At 34.4% G+C, this 19,710-nt stretch overlaps 1 protein-coding gene across 2 annotated transcripts in view; it reads right to left on the bottom strand.

Annotated features, from left to right (window-relative positions):
• Nucleotides 1-19,710, bottom strand: part of COL5A2 (collagen type V alpha 2 chain) — a 408,452-nt gene that overhangs the window by 347,978 nt on the left and 40,764 nt on the right. For both annotated transcript variants that reach the window (XM_063790630.1, XM_063790632.1), the window contains one exon: nucleotides 8,701-8,851. The gene's annotated coding sequence lies outside the window, so the exon portion shown is untranslated. Of the gene's footprint in view, nucleotides 1-8,700; nucleotides 8,852-19,710 lie in introns of those variants that run through there.

Here is a 19,710-nt window from a genome sequence, read left to right on the forward strand (position 1 = left end):
ACATTTTATAATTTGTAATTTGTAGAAATTTTGAATTTGTAGAAATTCAAAAACTCAGAGAATATAATATCTATGAGTACTTATTGACAATGAAATTCAGCCATCAAATATGTGAATGAAAACAAGGAACTGAAGAATGAAGAAGCTGTGATAAAAAGACTGGTAGAGAAAATGAAATTCATTTAAATGTAAAGCCAAAACTAAACCGTGAGAATTACAGCTATAGAACTAAATGGTAATGTTATAAAAGCTGAAAAGTAAACATTATATTACATTGAGTAAAAAACGGAAACAAAGAAATGGGTGGATGAAGGAAGAGTACTCACTTCTTCACCTTTCACAGCAGAAATCAGTCAATAGGGTATAAAATTGAAACATAAACTTAAAGAAAACTTTTTACCATTTCTCATCTTTTTTAAATGCAGAAAGCTTTTAGGAAGACTATCTCTGATGAAGAAACATCTATCAGAAGCTTAAAAAAATCTTTCATTTTCCTTTTCTTTTGTTAAATTCCAGCAAATTTAAATTTATTACTTTTCATGTAAAATGTATATTTAGATTGCAATTTTTATGCACTGTTTCCAATCATCCATAGCTGTATTCTTATCTTTATAGATGCATTAAGCAATGTCTGGAAAGATGTTCTATATTATATTAATTTTTTTCTGGGTGATTGGGCATGGAAGGAAGATATTTTGTTCTCTTGTACATTTCTTAATTGTTTAAATGTTCATAAAGAGGGTTATTATTTCTACGAAAAATAATAATTCTACAACATTCTACTTAAAATCATGGAAGTATCACAAAAGAGGGTAGTAGGTAGATAATCTTGAAAATAATAAATACTTGCGGTATGTTATGCATTCTTCTTTATATGGAAAGATTGTGCAGTAATTTTAGAAGAAAAATTAAATTTAAAAAGTGAAATAAAATTGTATTTCTTCTATCACTTAAAGCTGTAAGCTGACATCTCAAGTTAACTTTCCTAAATCAAACATCCTTTAAACAGAATTCAAAAATCAGATTATAGATAGAAAATAGTATTGTAATATAAACTTTATTTTTAGTAAAAGTTATTTGAAAAATAGCCCTTTATTATTGTGTCATTAGATAATGAAATTAGACCACAATATAAATTATTTACTTTCAGATTGTTTCTTAGAAAGCATGTTTGTTGAAATTCAATAAAATAAAGAAGGTATTATGTAATAATTTCCTGCTGTTGTTGAATATTTTTCCATATCCATTAAACTTACAACTTGAATAAATGACTACTCAACAATTAATATTTCTAACAACTTAAACTGTTCATTTTAATAAGCTAAACAACTCACATGCTAACTTTTGTCAGGGCAGCAATAAATAAAAGGTGATATACAGCTCAGTGTTTCTATGTTGAAGCTAAAGAATTCCTCTTTAAGACAATTAAAAATATTGAGGTGGAAGGATCACCTGAGCCCGGGGAGGTCAAGGCTACAATGAGCCATGATCATGCCCCTACAGTCCAGCCTGGGTGACAGAGTAAGACCTTGTCTCAAAAAATAAAATAAAATAAAAATTAATTTTTAAAATAAAGATTTTTTAAAGACAAAAGTAAATGAAATTATAGCAAGTGTTTACTCAAGTAGTTAAAGATCAAGATATTAAAATCCCACCTTTGTCATATAGTTAATTCTATTTATGGAAGTTTTTCTAATTTCTATTTATAGGTGATTATAAGTCATATAGAAAAAAGTTTCTGGTTCTTGTATAATTATCTTCTATTCAGCTGTTACGCACGTCCCTATAAGAGACCACCTAAGCAGGCTTAGTGTGAGCAACAAGGCTATTTATTCACCTGGGTGCAAGTGGGCTGAGTCTGGGAAAAGAGTCAGCGAAGGGTGGTGGGATTATCATTGGTTCTTATAGGTTTGGGATAGGTGGTGGAGTCAGGAGCAATTTTTTCAATTTTTTGCAGGTAGGGGATGGATGTTACAAAGTACATTCTCAAAGACAGGGAGGATGTTACAAAGAACATTCACAAGGGTGGGGAGAGTGTATTGTCACAAGGGCAGGGAAGATGTTACATAGTACATTCACAAGGGCAGGGAGGGTGTATTGTCACAAGGACAGGGAGGAATGTTACAAAGTACATTCACAAGGAATATCACAAAGTATATTATCACAAGGGTGGGGGAATGTCACCATGGCTTGACCATGGTGAGGCTAGCTCAGAGGACCTTACATCAGCCATTTAACCAAATTCTCTTGCTACAAACAATTTGTACATTTTTACTAACATAAGTATGTCACAGGTTCTGTATTACAGTAGTTTTTGCTTAGGCTGACATAACAAAATACCACAGAATGGGTGGCTTAAACAACAGAAATTTTCTTTCTCACAGTTCTAAAGGCTGTAAGTCCAAGATGACGGTGCCAGATGCATTGGTTTCTCCTGAGGCCTCTGTCTTTGGCTTGCAGGATAGCCACCTTCTCACTGTGTTCTCACAAGTTCTTTCCTTTGTGTGCACTCTTCACTGGTGTTTCCTCCTCATTTTATAATGGCATCAGCCATACCAGATTAGGATTTCACCTTTAATGTCCCTATTTAATTTTAATTACCACTTTAACGACCCCATCTCTAAATACAGTAAACTTGGGTGTCAAGGCTTCAACGTATGAATTAAGTAGGACATAATTCAGTCCATAATAGGTTCTAAAAATACTAAGATAACATAGACAAGAAAAGAAAATCATTTTATGTTTCCTTTTCCATTATTTTAGGTGTTATTTCATTTGTATTAGTGTTTTTTATTTTTATTTTTATGGATATATAATAGTTGCACAGTATTTATGGGGTACATGTGAGTTTTTAATAATAAGCATACAATGTGTAATGATCAAATCAGGATATTTATGATATATATCACCTCAATCATTTGCTATTTTTTGTGTTAGGAACATTCTAATTCCACTTTCCCAGTTATTTTGAAACATATAATAAATTATTGGTAACTATCGTTGCCCTATTGCACTACCAAACACTATAACCTATTCCTTCTAACTATATTTTTGTACTCATTAACTAACCACTCTTTATCCAACCCTCCCCCCCATTCAGCTTTCCTATCCTCTGGTAACCATCATTCTACTCTTTATTTCCATGAGATCATTTTTTTTAGCTCCCACGTATGAGTGAGAACATGCAATATTTTTCTTGCCATACCTGGCTTATTTTTCTTAACATAATGCTCTCCATTTCCATTCATGTTTTTGCAAATGACAGGATTTTATTATTTATATGGCTGAATAATATTCCATTGTATATATCTACCATGTTTTCTTTATCCCTTCATCCACTGACGGGCACTTAGATTGATTTCATATCTCGGCTACTGTAACTAGTGCTATAATAAACATGGGAGTTCAGATACCTCTTTGATACCTATTTCCTTTCTTTTGGATGTATACTCAGCAGCAGGATTGCTGGATCATAGGGTAGTTTTATTTTTAATTTTTTTAGAAACCTCCATACTATTTTCTGTAATGGCTATACTAATTTATATTCTCACTAATAGTGTATAAGGATTCCCATTTCTCCACATCCTCAGCAGAATCTGTCATCTTCCGTCTTTTTGATAAAAGCCATTTTAACTGGATGAGATAATATCTGAATGTAGTTTTGATTTGCACTTCTCTGATGATTAGTGATGATGAGCACTTTTTAATATACCTGTTGGCCATATGTCTTCTTTTGAGACAGGCCTACGCAGATCTTTTCCTCATTTTATAATCAGGTATTTTTTTGCTATTGAATTGTTTGAGCTTCTTATATATTCTGGTTATTAATCTCTTTTCAGAGGGATAGTTTGCAAATATTTTCTCCCATTCTGAGAGTTGTCTCTTCAATTTGTTGATTGTTTCCTTTGCTGTGGAGTATCCTTGTAGCTTGATGTGATCCCATTTGTCCATTTTTGCTTTTGTTGCCTGTGCTTTTGAGGTCTTACTCAAGAAATCGTTGCATAAACCAATGTTCTGTATTTTAAGGAACTTTCAAAATCATGTTGAATCATATTGAATACTAATCATTTCCCTATTCTTTATCATTATAATGGAAATGTCTACATTCATATTAAACATTCATCATTTAGGATAATATTTGCTATTTATTTCTGATAATCTTTTTTAAGCAGCATTCTAGTATTCATATTTTCTTTAGACTTTTTATTAATAGCATTTTTTACTCAAGGCTTTTCAGTGTCTATTCATATACTTATATTGTTTTCTCCTTTAATTGATAAATATAATGAACTAAGTTCATAGATTTCTTATATTGAAATAACCTCACCAATCAGGCAAGAGAAAGAAAGAAAAGGCATCCCAATAAGAAAAGAAGGAGTTAGACGGATGATATGATTCTATACTCAGAAAACTCTACAGACTCTGCCACAAGATTCCTAGAACTGATAAATGACTTCAGCAAAGTTTGAGGATGCCAAATCAATGTACAAAACTCAACAGTATTTTTATACACCAATAACATTCTAGCTGAGAGCCAAATCAAGAATACAATCCTATTTATAAAAGACACATACAAAAAAACCTAGGAACACATCTAACAAACGGGGTGAAAGATCACTACAAAGAAAACTACAAAACACTGCTGAAAGAAACCAGAGGCAGCAGAAATAAATGGGAAAATATTCCATGCTCATGGATTGAGAAGAATCAATATCATTAAAATTGCCATACTCCACAAAGCAATGTACAGATTCAATGCTATTCCTATCAAATTACCAATGCCATTTTTCACAGAATTAGAAAAAACTATCCAAAAATTCATATAGAACCAAAAAAAAAAAAAAAAAACCAGCCTGAATAGCCAAATCAATCCTAAGCAAAAGAACAAAGCCAGAGGCATCACATTACCTGACTTCAAACTAACCAAAGGTTGTGGTAACCAAAACAGCATGGTACAGGTACAAAACCAGACACAGAGACCAATGGAACAGAATAGAGAACTCAGAAATAAAGCTGCACAATAAGTACCAGGTAGACAAAAATAAGTTTATTCATCTGTTCTCATGATGCTAATAAAGACATACCTGAGACTGGGTAATTTATAAAGGAAGAGATTTAACTGACTCACAGTTCCACATGGCTGGCGAGGCCTCACAATCATGGCAGAAGGTGAATGAGGAGCAACTCATGTCTTACATGGTGGCAGGCAAGAGAGCTTTGCAGGGGAACTCCCATTTATAAAATCATCAGATCCCATGAGATTTATTCACTACCATAAGAACAGTATGGAGGAAACTGTCCCTATGATTCAATTATCTCCACCTGGCCCTGCCCTTGACATGTGGGGATTATTACAATTCAAGGTGAGATTTGGGTGGGGACACAGCCAAACATATCAATAAGCAATATCAGTAAGCAATATCAATAAGAAAAAGCCCTCTTAATCAATAAATGGTGCAGGAATAACTGGCTACCCATATACAGAAGAATGAAACTGGACCCCTGCCTATCACCATATACAAAAATTAACTCAAGATGAATTAAAGACTTAAATGTAAGATCTAAAACTATAAAAATCCTAGGGAAAGAAAAGCTAGGAAATACCCTTCTTGATATTGGCATTGGCAAATAATTTATGACTAAGTCCCCAAAAGCAACTGCAACAAAAACAAAAATTGGTAAGTGGGACCTAATTAAACTAAAGAGCTTGTGCACAGCAAAAGAAATTATCAAGAAATTAAACAGACAGCTTACAGAATGGGAGAAAATATTTGCAAACTGTAAGTCTGACAAAGGTCTAATACTCCAGAATCTGTAAGGAACTTAACAAGCAAAAAACAAATAACCCCATTAAAAAGTAGGCAAAGGATATGAGCACATACTTCTCAAAAGAAGACATACAAGTGGCCAACAAACATATGAAAAAAAATGCTCATCATCACGAACTATCAGAGAAATGCAAACCAAAACCATAATGAGATACCATTTCATGCCAGTCAGAATGGCTTTTGTTAAAAAGTCAAAAAAATAACAAATGTTGGTGAGGCTGTGGAGAAAAGGGGATATTAATACACTGCTGGTGGGAATGTAAATTAGTTCAGCCACTGTGGCGAGGAGTTTGGAGATTTCTCAGCAGAAAAACTGTTCGACTCAGCAACTCCATTACTGAGTATATACCCAAAGGAATATAAATCATTCCACCAAAAGGATACATGCACCCATATGTTCATTGCAGCATTATTCACAATAGCAAAAACATGGAATCAACCTAGGTGCCCATCAATGGTGGATTGGATCAAGAAAATATGGTACATATACATCATGGAATATTATACAGTCATAAAAAAGAATGAAATCATGTCCTTTGCAGCAACATAGATGCTGCTACATGCCATTATCCTAAGTAAACTAATGCAGAATCAGAAAACCAAATACCAAATGTTCTCATTTACAAGTGGAAGGTAAATATTGGATACACATGGACAAAAAGATGGGAACAATAGACAGTGGAGCCTACTAGTGATAGAGAGAGGAATGGGAGCAAGGGCTGAAAAACTACCTATTGGGTACTATGCTCAATACCAGGATGACAAGTTCAGTTATGCCCTAAACCTCAGCATTATATAATATACCTCTGTAACAATCCTGCACATGTACCCCCTGATTCTAAAATAAAACTTTAAAAAGGGAAAAAAAGAAATAGCCACGCATTCCTGGAATAAGTTCTACTTATTCATGATGTGTTATTCTTTGGAGGCATTATTGTATTCTGTTTGCTAATATTTTACTTAGAATTTTTGCATCCAAGAAGATTACAATTTTATATAAACTTTGACTCAACAACTCCACTTCTGGGACTCTAGCCTATAAACAAAGTTGCAACAGGTTAAGATGTTTATGCTCGAAGATATTAATGCAGTGCAGTTTACAATGGCAAAAAAATGTTGTTGTTCTATAGAAGCCAATTTTTAAACTGCAGCTTCAAACTAGAGGGACAGTGTTCTCAAAGTTTTATATACTAGTAATCTTACAGAAAGATGGGGTGCAGTGGTATGATCTTGGCCCACTGCAATCTCTGCCTCCCAGGCTCAAGCCAGCCTCCCAACTCAGCCTCCCAAGTAGTTGGGACTACAGGCACATGCCATCACATCTGGCTAATTTTTGTATTTTTTGTAGGGACAGGGTCTCACTATGTTGCCCAGGCTAGTCTCAAGCTCCCGAGCTCAAGCAATCTGCCCACCTCAGCCTCCCAAAATGCTAGAATTACAGGCATGAGCCACTAAGCCCAGCCTGTTAGAGCATCTAAATGTGTAACCAAAAATTCCATATTGTACACGTTCAACCTGTGCCAACTTCTGTTCTAGGCATAAGAACACAGCAATAAAAATGGCTTTCCTGGAGGATGATAAGATAAAGTAATTACTGCTATATGAAAATAAAGAGTGACAAGGCAGGGAGTGCTAGAGGGAGCATTTTCAACTAGGATGGGTGATCAAGAAAGCCTTCTCTAAGGAGGTGAACTTTAAACGGAAAACTAAATGATGGAAAGGAGACAGGAAGGTAAAGATCCACCTTCCAGGCAGAGGGAACAGACACTATAATAGTCCTGGGGTGGAAACGAACTAGAAGCAGATAGAGTTCTGCATGACTGGCATGCAGTGTGATAGGCAAAGAGCCTTGAGGGATGAGGTTGGATAAGTGGGCAAGAACCAGGCTGAGCACGTACTTGCAAGCCAAGATAAATGGCGGGATTTTGTACTAACTACAGTAAACGGGCATTACAGGATTTCAAAGCAGAAGTGTGACATTGTGTGATTTGATTTTAAAAGGTCATCATTGTACAAAAAATAGATTGCAGTCATATAGGGTTTAAGTGGGAGCAAAATAAAATCAAGAATTAGGAGCCTAATGTATTCACAAACTATAAAGGAATTATGCTCCCTTTGTTTTTCTAACATTAAGTAATAGTAATGCTGATCAGAGAGAAGTGATTCAGTCCTCTGCTTGGCATATTTCCTCTCTTCCATTCATTCACTCTCATTTATTCATTCTGCAAAGATTTTCTAAGCACATTTTATGTTCTAGGCACTGATACTAATCAAGAGAACAAGATGGTTTAGGCAGTTCTCCTGATCTCAGAAAATGCTAATGGAAGAGCCACTGAAAGGTTCCCAACATTCTATCGCAAGCAAGCTATATTGAATAGTTATGATCAAATATTGTAAATCAGGTATCATCTGGTTCTAATGTTCTATTAGTCTGTTATAGTTCTATGTAAATTTTTAGGAGTTTTTTTTTGATAGCCAATTTTATTTTTGGAATCAAAATTAGTAACAAGTCATCTATCAAGGGAAGATACAAGTTATGTTTAACACTCTATATAAAGTAAGCCCTTCGCTGTAGCTAATAGTACACTTTCTTACAGAAAATTTTATGTTATGTGACAGTAGACAATAAGTCTCTATCAGTCAGCACTTCAGCAATATCCAGCATATGATTGATGGCCATAATTCTATAAATTCCTATGACCCTTTCAGCAGCAAAGCTTAAGTTACATTATTGGGAAGCAATGTTCAGACAAAAATACAGAGAAACAATTATAAGATACATTTTATTCATCCTACCAAAAACAATTTTTAATGAAATCATCATAAACAAATGGCAAAAATTTTAGGAGTTTTTTTCTAAGATCTTTTTTACCTTCTTTCTCAGACAATTTATCTGCTCCAGTGACTTTAGAATGCCTGAATCCATGCTGTCAGTACAATCTTTGGTGTAGAATCACTCCATAAATTTTAGATTGGAATAAAGCAATTTGGTCTTTCAACCATATGTATAATCTGCTGGAAATCTGTAAAGGAGTTGTGACATTATTATTATTTATTCCTATTGTATTCACAAGAGACAAAAAATAAGATTAGTTACAGTTCCTAATTCCCACATCTCATCACATAACATGGTTTCTCTCATTAATTGGATCATTAACGGAAATAAATGCTATTCCAATATAAACCGAAGATCACTGCAATGGACAATGTTAACTTCTTTTGACCTTCTAGCATTAAGGAGTCTGTAGTAAATCTAAACATATCCAAAAACTGGACAGAAGATATTACTGCATCTAGAAGCTACATTCCACCAACATATTTTGTCTTTTGCTAAATTTCATGAAACCTGGAAACACTGTGAAGCATTTTGTGAAAACATATTGGTCAATGGACGCATTGGTTTCTATCATTCTAATGAACAAAATGACTGAGCCCTAGAACAGATTCAAGTTCTTTTTGGCCTCCTAGATCTCTAGGAACTGCCCCAAATCTAGCAAGTCCAACTTAAAATATGATCAAAATAGAGCCGAAGTAGGCCCCCTGAGGCTGCCTGTGTGTTGAACTGTAGACTCACCATCTTAGCAACCCCAGTCCCCTGGAGCTCACCCGCACAAATCACAACAGCATATGCCCAGATGGTTTGGTCCTTCCAGCAAATATATACATAGTCACAGCAGAACATACCTACATGGTTGATCTGACTTGAAAGTCATGAACAGTGTTTGTAAATACAAAAAGAGGTCAATAAATCTGTCAAGATGATTGAAATCTTTACCAAAATGTCTTTACCAAAAGAGTAAAGGTAAACTTGACTAGGCATACTCCCTAATAGAGAGAAAGTCCCCAAAAGAATGGCACAGAAGACAAGTGAATATCAATGTGAATCATATGAAATATGGTTGTTGCTGCCTAACAAGGCTTATTAGGGTTGAGATGGAGGAAGGAAGGAAATTAGGTTATGAGATAAAGGCAACAAATAGAGAAAAGCTAGGCATAAAAAGTTTGGATTAAGAAGATATCCAAATATAATGGCTGCTGTCAAAGATCATAGGAACATGTGGTACGGACCATGATCACCTATGTTCCAAAGTTGTTAAAAGATATTAGTAATTAGTTCCCAACTGCAATCTTCACTTTACAGTCTCACTAAACACAAGAAAATAAAAGATCAAAAGTAAGGATAGAGGTAGCAAGTACTTAAAAGCCATTTCCCCAATTTATTCAGCAAATTGAGCAATTTATAACACTTAATAAGGCATCCATAATTTATTTCTGGAATTCGCTAAACTTGAATTATTTACGTGTTTTGAGACTGTCACATTGGAGTGAGATGCTAAAAATACTAATAGAAGCTAATTTCTTAAAATAATAAAGTTTTCCTTTTGGTCATCGGGTTTGTTTAGTTCAAATGCAAGTTTATTAAAGTTGGCTTAAAAGGTAAGTCATTAGTCAGGGAAACTTGTGATTTTTAATTTTGAAAGATTTTTTTAAACTACTTATTTTTGAAATGTATCCAAAGCAATAACACTACTATGAAAGTAACAAATGCTCTGAGACCCCAAATTTGGCTGGGTCTTGTAAGATGGCATTTGAGGTTTAGATCTGAAATGTAAGTAGGATGGCAAGATGCATTCTACTCCTGTATTCCACACACAACATCTGACAGATATGTTATATAGGGAATTCAGTTTAATGTTTGAGCTGCACATGCTCTTAGGCTGTATGGTAGTAGGAATTACATAAACCATCTCTGACTCATGGCTAAGTCTCCTCTGATGATGACAAACTTAAAATGAGAAACCACTGCTCTCATAAATAAAATGTTGATTGCTTTGGATCACAAAAATGCAGAACTAGGGTAAACAAAGTAATAGTTGAACAAAATAGCAATCTAGTGTATCAGAAGAGACGATGTGCAAAGTGTAATTACTCTGGATTGTCTTTTACCAATAGAAACTAATAAAAGTGCTTCCTTCTATCCCATCTAATGTATTCAACATACTGTCCTCAGAGGGCATCCACCAGATTTCTCCTTCTATTAGAAGGAAGTCATTCCTTCTAAAAAGATGGATTTATAAAGTCCTTTTAGGTATACTTACATACTGTCTTTTACTTATTTCTGAAATGTAAAAAAAAAAAAGGTTAGAACTTGCTTCAAAAAAGATTACATCAAATTTAGCTCACTCTACATACTAAAATTATTTGATTTTTTGTGGTTGATGTGATTACTTATTGGCCCTTAGTTCTTTCCTTTGGAATGGATGTTTTCCTTACACTAACTGTGCATCTCAATATTATTAAGTTTGACATCATATTGAAATCGTGTTTCTATTAGGGAACTAGTCTATATAAGTTATTAATGTTCGGTTGAGATATTAGTTTGTCCTTTATTAAAACATTTTGCCATGGTAATACATGATAATATTCCTTTATTCTCACTATTTTTAAAAATAAAACAATTTTGAGCAACGTTAATATTGGCATATACAAATGCATTTTTACATTTATGTATCAAGTTATAAAATATCTGAGAAGTTTAGATATTGGGCTTAACTCAACTGCTCAAAATTCCACATAAACCTAGGAAGTAAAATTTGGGGATGTGAATAACTGCCAATGCAATCCCTAGAATGAGTACCTTTACAATGTTGTTAATAGATTTTGGACTCAACCAGAGCTGGAAATATGTACAACACTCAGGAACTACTTCCTAAAAGATGTCATACTGACTTTGACCTTATCCTCTATAGAAATAGTTATGCTCTCCTCCACTCCTGATTATCCTAGTCTTTCACATATCAAATGATTATCTGTCCCTTTTCTTTAACTCATAAAATAAAATCAGAGTTTATATGTCCTTACTCCTGGAAGTAAAGAATGTTCCTTTCTTCTTCCTTTAACTTTATAGGACAAATGTACTTCCACATGCCCCTATCTAAAGAAGCAAATCATCTTACTTTATCACCAAGAAAAATGCTTTCCTTCATCCCATTACTCCCAGGCTGTAAAAAGCTTAGTCCCAGCCTTGTAGCAGGGAGGAGGTAGGGAAGATGGGAAAAAATAGAAACAGGGCAAGAATTCATTGCAGTGTTAACAGATGTGATAGGCACAGTAAATCATACTCATCAAATGGCCCAAGGTGCGGGTAACCATTTGAAGGACCATCTATTTTCTAACCTTGCCTAGAAGCCTTGTTAAGGATTTAGTCTAGTGATGAATTATCCAATCACCTGGGCAGACTAAGTATCTACCCTAAAGGTACTACCAGTAGGTAAGAAGAATTAATTTTTGGAATTACCACATTTATCTGGAAGAGAAAAAGTCTGTAGTATCAGTTACATCTATGTTCCCCATATAGTCATATCTTATTGCTTCTGTTTACAGAATAGAACTCTACGCATAAATAAAAGAAAAAAAACTTTACTGTAGGAACAAGTAGTGAAAATAATTTATTTGCCAATTTGCATTTAATTAACAATGTCATTTTAGCATCATATGTGTGCCCCTGCAACTCACAACCTCCCACTTTTTCAAACTTTTTTTTTTAATCTTCAAATCCTTTTTACAGAAAAACACACAAAAAAATTGCTTTCAGCTCTGACTTCATTCTGTATGTCTAAAAGTACTATGATTTTCCAATCTTGGGTCTGGCAATATCATTGTTTATTCTTTTAAAAAATTAAGTAAAAATGAAAGAAAACTAATAACTAAATTGGATTACACTATGTCCCATTTTGTAGTCACTGGAAAACTTCATATGCAAATAGCTTTTACACAATCTCATTAATTCTTTTTTTAATATGTTTTTCAGCTTAAATACGGACTAGTACTACAGAGACCCATCTTTCTATAGTTTAATTAATATCTCCATTTAAATTGTATGAAACTTCCAGAGAGAATGTGAGTCATTGTCAAAGTAGTATCTGTATAACATCTGATGGTTAATGAGATGGTTTTGTGGTTTGAGGAATGCTGTTTATAACAGGGAGATTTAAAGTTGAGTTCCCCTGGACAACAGTGACTCAACTCTTTCCCAACTTACAAAGAAGCATTAGTTATGAAGTGATAACTGGATCTTTCAATAATTAGGTCTTATTCCTTCATTCTTATAGCTTCTATTAGATCTCCCATTTCTAAATTGCCAGAAGAAATGAACTTGCAAGTGCCTTTACTTTATGCCAAATTTCCCTCAATATTTCCTAGTTACAGTAGCAAAACATAGTAATGTCTGGCTTTTCACAGCATGCAAGACCTTCGCCACAATAGTTTCCAGCTGCCTGCCTGCCTTTACAGCCTTAAAAGACATTCCGTCCACTTAATTTTCATTTCTTCTCAGCCAAAGATGTATGCTCCCCATCTGTTGTAGGCCATTTTATTCCATTCAACTTTATTCATCAGAAGCTAAATGAGGCCTCACCTTGAGCATACCTCCTAATCACACATTCCTATGGCAACCAATTCTGTATAACTGCTTGAGTCCTTTAAGGTCATTATTGTGTATTCTTTCCAAGGGACTATCCTTCTAGGAGAAAAGATAAGTTGTTCTTGGATAATGTTGATTTTAACCTAAAGTAGGTAATATAGTAGGAGAAATAACCACATAATATGAATTGAAGAGTATAAGAAAGATTTTGAAAAAAAAATTAACTTTAGATTCTTCATACAAAGCCTTTTTTAAATTTAAATATGAATAGTCTTGGGAGAGTTGCTATGGACTGAATGTTTGTGTCCCCCAGAAATTTATAGGTTGAAAACCCTAATACCCAATGTGATGGTATTTGGATATGGGGACCTTTGGAAGGGATTAGGTCACGAAAGTTACCTTATAAAGGGATTAGCGCCCATCTAAGAGGAGACACGAGTGAGCCCACTTCCTCTCTCTGCTCTCTAACATATTCTCTGTCTGCAAACCAAGAATAATACTTTCAACAAGAACTTGTCCATACTAGCACCCTCATCTCAGACTTCCATCTTCCAGAACCATGAGAAATAAATGTTTCTTGTTTAGCTATCCAGTCTGTTACAGTAGCCTGAAGTGGGTAAGGCAGCTTAATTCAGCAAAGTAATCACATAATAAAAACAGAGACATAAAACCTCTGTCTCCATGACAGGCTCATAAAGACACAAAGTATGAAAGGCACAATGAAATAGAAAAAAGGTATACAATAAAATGAGGTAAACCTTGCTGAAAGATAATTCTATCTAATTGAAATGTGGTCCTTTCCCAGAGAGTCACTTTTTTGCTCATAGACTATAAATAATGTAAATTAGATTGAACAATAACTAGTTTTGAATTACATACTTTATTTTAATCATTCATTTTAGGTTTGTCTTTTCAATGAGATGGTTTACAGCCAGAATTTGTGTTACTTCCTTAGAGTACAATGCTCATTTTTGAAGCTTCCACAAACCTCCTGGATAAAAAGAGATCAGAGAAAAGTATCTCACTATAAGCACCTAAAAACATTTCAGTCAATAAAATTACTTCTAGATGATGCTATTAGAATAATGGATTTTAAATGAAGGATGAAAGACTGCCAAATGTACCTAAGATTTTAACAATTTCTGTGTCACACTTTATTTTACCATTTTTAACATTGTTTAAAGATTTTTTCATACCTTTCGTGGTCTTTTGGACAAAGATAATGTTTACATTATGAATTAAAATGAAATAGATTTATAGGAAAATGCATAGTATGAATAGAAACTGGAAAAAAATGTTCATCAATTAGTAGTTTACCAAAGCATATCACAATTTGTTGGCCAAATTTTAGTATCTCTTTTTAGGCATATACTTGAAATTCATAACAAAAAATACAAGCTTCAATAAGTTCCATAGGCCTCCCTTTTGGTTTTTATCTTAGAGATACCAGATGAAACTTGAAATTTTTTATAACAACTAAATTTATATTAGTTAGTAATGAAAATATAGCTCACAGTTTACATTTCTAAGTACAATTTGGAGCAAATATATTATAAAAGCCATTCTTAAGAAGCTACTGGTGGCTGGGCATGGTGGCTCACACCTGTAATCCTACTATTTTGGGAAGCTGAGGCGGGTGGGTCACTTGAGGTCAGGAGTTCGAAATCATCCTGGCCAATATGGTGAAACCCCGTCTCTATTAAAAATACAAAAAAAAAATTAGCCAGGTGTGATGGCAGGTACCTGTAATCCCAGCTATTTGGGAGGCTGAGGCAGGCGAATCACTTGAACCCAGGAAGTGGAGGTTGCAGTGAGCTAAGATGGTGCCACTGCACTCCAGCCTAGGCCACATCTCAAAAAAAAAAAAAAAAAAAAGAAGCTATTGACTAATTTTGCAATTTTACAAGAAAAATGTAGCTACAGTTTTTGTTTTGTGGGTAATTGTCAATACTATTTACAAAGAATATATACATAGCATCTACAGGATGGAAATCAGGATATTTGAGTAAGAGTAGAAATCAAGACCCTTATTTAGAATACAGGAAACTTTATTAGTATTTAGTCCCAATTTCTCACTAGTGTTGGCTTAAGAAATTTATAGATATTTTTCTCAAGGATAAATATGATAGCTGTAAAAGCTAAAGTGTGTGATCTCAGACAAATTACTTAACCTCTCTCATTCACAGTTTGCTTCTAAAATTTTCTTTTCTCAATTCTGTACCCCAAAGAGTACTTGCAGACAATTTTGGAAATCACTGGTATAGTGAAAAGAAATAGGCTTTAAAATGTAATGCCTTCATGAGACTAAAAATACCACCCTCATAAAAGTATAGTTAAGAATAAATGGGCCGGGTGCGGTGGCTCACGCCTGTAATCCCAGCACTTTGGGTGGCCAAGGCGGGTGGATCACGAGGTCAGGAGATTGAAACCATCCTGGCTAACATGGTGAAACCCCGTCTCTACTAAAAATACAAAAAAATTAGCCGGGCGTGGTGGTGGGCGCCTATAGTCCCAGCTACTCGGGAGCCTGGGGTAGGAGAATGGCGTGAACCCGGGAGGCGGAGCTTGCAGTGAGCAGAGCTCGCGCCACTGCACTCCAGCCTGGGTAACAGAGCAAGACTCCATAAAAAAAAAAAAAAAAAAAAAAAGAATAAATGAGGCCGGGCGCGGTGGCTTATGTCTGTAATCCCAGCACTTTGGGAGGCCGAGGCGGGCAGATCACCCAGATCACCTGAGGTCAGGAGTTTGAGACCAATCTGACCAATATGGTGAAACACCGTCTACTAACATACAAAAATTAGCTGGCCATGGTGGCGGGCACCTGTAGTCCCAGCTACTCAGAGGCTGAGACAGGAGAATTGCTTGAACCCAGGAGATGGAGGTTGCAGTGAGCCAAGATCGTGCCACTGCACTACAGCCTGGGCGACAGAGCAAGACTCCGTCTCAAAAAAAAAAAAAAAAAAAAAAAGATAAATGAGATAATTATATAAACGTTTCTAGCATAGAGCCAGATGTGTGCCTCAGATTCATAGTTTCATAGGTTGAAAACCCTAATCCCCAATGTAACAGTATTTGGATATGGGGAACTTTGGAAGGAATTAGGTAATGAGAGTGGAGACTTTATGAAGGGTAAAATTAGTACCCTTCCAAGAGGAGACACTTAGGCCTGATGAAGGCACACAGTAAACAGTAACAGTTCTCTTCTTTTTTAATTCAATTATTCAACAAACCTTTATTGACTAATTGTAAATAACTGGTGCTGGATGCTGGGAATACAAAGGAGCTTGTGGTTTAATGAAGAGACAGACGAATAAACATAAGCAATGTAGTAAGAATATTTTAATACTAGAGACCTATTCCTTCAACTGGTATTATCTGAGCACTGCTGTGAACCAGACATTGCCAACTTTTAAGGTAAGACTTAATCCTAGTAGGAAAGGTCTCCAATTATTGATTCTATTTCTTTAATGAATCCAAGAGGATTAATGTTTTCTCTTTTAATCATGTCAGTTTTGTTGAGTTTTAAGAAAATTTTTCATCTATATTTTCAAATTTATTAGTAAAAATTTATGTATTTCTTTATCATTGTTTTAATGTCTGTACAATCTGTGATGATGTCTCCTTTTTCATTTCAATATTAAACATTTGTGTCTTCTTTCTCTTGTCTTTTATTAATAACACCAAAGATTTATCAAACTTAGTCTTCTATAAAATTAAATTTTGGCTTTTTAAAATTTCTCTTATAAACTTGTTTTCTATTTTATTAATTTCTATTCTTATCCTCATTATGTTCTTCTTTCCACTGTTTTAGTTTAATATTCTGTCCTTTTCCTATCTTATAAAGATGAATTGTTGATTTTTAGCTTTCTTCTATAATAAATTTATTCAAAACTATGAGTTTATCTCTAAACAGGGCTTTATATGCATTCCACAAATTTTAATATGTCATATTTTTATCAGCATTCAGTTCAAAATGTTTTCTAATGTCTGTGGTAATGCTTCTTTTAACCCATGGATTATTCATGATAGAATTACTCAATTTCCAATCACTTAGAAATTTTCTAGTTGACTTTTTTTCATTAATTTCTAGTATAATCCAATTGTGCTCACTGAATACATGCTGATATTCAATCTGATGTTCATCTGCTTTTCTATCTGATAAAATGTGTTGAGCCGGCCAAGCTATGGAAAATGTTTTATGTAAGTTTTCTTCAGTTGCTGAGTGCAGTCTTCCATGTGTAAATACATATTTATATGTTAGATAATGTTTGCTATTGCTCAAATCTTCCATATTCTTCTCTGCTCAATCTATCAGTTACTTAGAAATGTTATGTTAAAGTCTTCCACTTTAATTGTTGTTTTGTCCATTTAGTACTGTCAATGCTTGCTTTATATATTCTGAAGCTATTTCATTTGATACATATGACATGGAAATTATTATATCTTCCTTAAAGATTGAAACTTTTACCATTATTACTTATCTCTCTTTATCACCTTATAATGCTTTTTTGCCTTGTAGTCCAGTTTTTCTGATGTTAATTTCATTATATCAGCTTTCTTCTCGTTGCTGTTTGCATGACATATCTTCTTCAATCCTTTTTCATTCGACCTTTCACTGTGCTTATATTTAACCTCTGAGTAGCAGAGCAAAATATTTATCTTTGCATCCAGTCTTACTATCTTTGTCATTTAATTGGTGTCATTCATCTGCTCACATTTAATGTAATGATTGATCTGAGTTAAATCATCTATACTATTGTTTTCTTTTTCTTGCATTATTTTGGATTGTGTGGTTGCTGTTATCTTTATTCCTCTCTATTCACTAGTTAGTTACACATTCTTTTTACTACTAGAGGTTATTCTATGATTACAATATGCAATCTTAATTTTTTTAAGTCTAATAGTATTTTTACCATTTCTTAGACAATAGAACCATAGAATAATTGAATTCCATAAATTCTCTCTCATACTTTGTGCTGTTTTGTTATATACTTTTAAACCAGCAGCATATAGTTAGCATTGGTTAATACAATCAATATTCATTTGGATACATCCATATGTTTACTCTTATAGCTTTTTATTTCTTTCTGCACTTTTATGCTTTCAATAGGGATTATTTTCCTTCTGTGTGAAGTACTTCATTAGTGGTTCTTGTAGTACAGATCTCCTGAAGATAAATTCTTTCAGTCTTTGTTTATCTTAAAATATTTATTTTACGTTTTTTTTTGTTTTGTTTTGTTTTTTTGTTTTTTTAAGATGGAATCTTGCTCTGTCACCCAGGCTGGAACGCAGTGGTGTGATCTCAGCTCACTTCAACCTCCACCTCCCAGGTTCAAATGATTCTTCTGCCTCAGCCTCCCAAGTAGATGGGATTACAGGTGCCTGCCACCAAACCCAGATAATTTTAGTATTTTTAGTAGATACAGGAGTTCACCATGTTGGCCAGGCTGGTCTCAAACTCTGACCTCAGATGATCCACCCAGCTCGGCCTCCCAAAGTGCTAGAATTACAGGCGTGAGCCACCGCACCCTGCCTACATTCGTTTTTGAAGGATATATTTTGTAGAATAGAATTTTGTGGCTGATTTATATATTATATATAATACTTTTTAGAACTTTGAGTTATAGTTTCAATGTCTTCTGCCTTCCATTGTTTTTGTTGTTGTTGTTCTGGTTTGGTTTTGGTTGGTTGGTTATCTGTTTGAAACAGGGTCTCACTCTGCTGCCCAGGCTGGAGTGCAGCAGTGTGATCATGGCTCACTGTAGCCTCAATCTCCCTGGCTCAAGAGAGCTTCCTGCCTCAGCCTCTGGAATAGCTAAGACTAGAGACACATGCCACCATGTCTGGCTAATTTTTGTATTTTTTTGTAGAGACAGGGTCCCATTATGTTGCCCAGGCTATTCCCAAACTCCTGGGCTCAAGCAATACTCCTGCCTTGGCCTCTGAAAGTGCTGAAATTACAGGTGTGAGCCACCATACCTGCCCTTCCATAGTTAAAAACTCAACTATCAGATTTATTGTGGCCTATTTGACAGTAATACATCTCTTTACTTGATCTAATTTTATGTTTTTCTTTTTTGTTTGTTGATTGGTTTGGTTTTTTGCTATGGGTTTCAGCAGTTTTATTATTATTTGCCTACATATGTTTTTCTTGATACTTATCCTGCTCTGAGTCCTTTGCACTTCTCCAATATGTGGCTTGAATTCTCTAATTAGTTTAGAAATTGCTCAGCCATTATATTCTCAAACATTGCTTCTGCGCTATTCTCTTTCTTCTTCTGGAACTTCAACTACACATATGTCAGACCTTTGTCTCATATATTTCTTATATTCTTTTCTACATTTGTTTCTTTTATTCTATATAAACACTTCCTTATTCTCTACATGCCAAATTACTTTCTCTTTAGCCATACCAAATATTCCATTAAGCTACCCATTAACTTTTTTCAGTTATTTATT

This window comes from Pan troglodytes, chromosome 13, assembly GCF_028858775.2.
Source record: "Pan troglodytes isolate AG18354 chromosome 13, NHGRI_mPanTro3-v2.0_pri, whole genome shotgun sequence".
NCBI classification, from domain to species: domain Eukaryota; kingdom Metazoa; phylum Chordata; class Mammalia; order Primates; family Hominidae; genus Pan; species Pan troglodytes.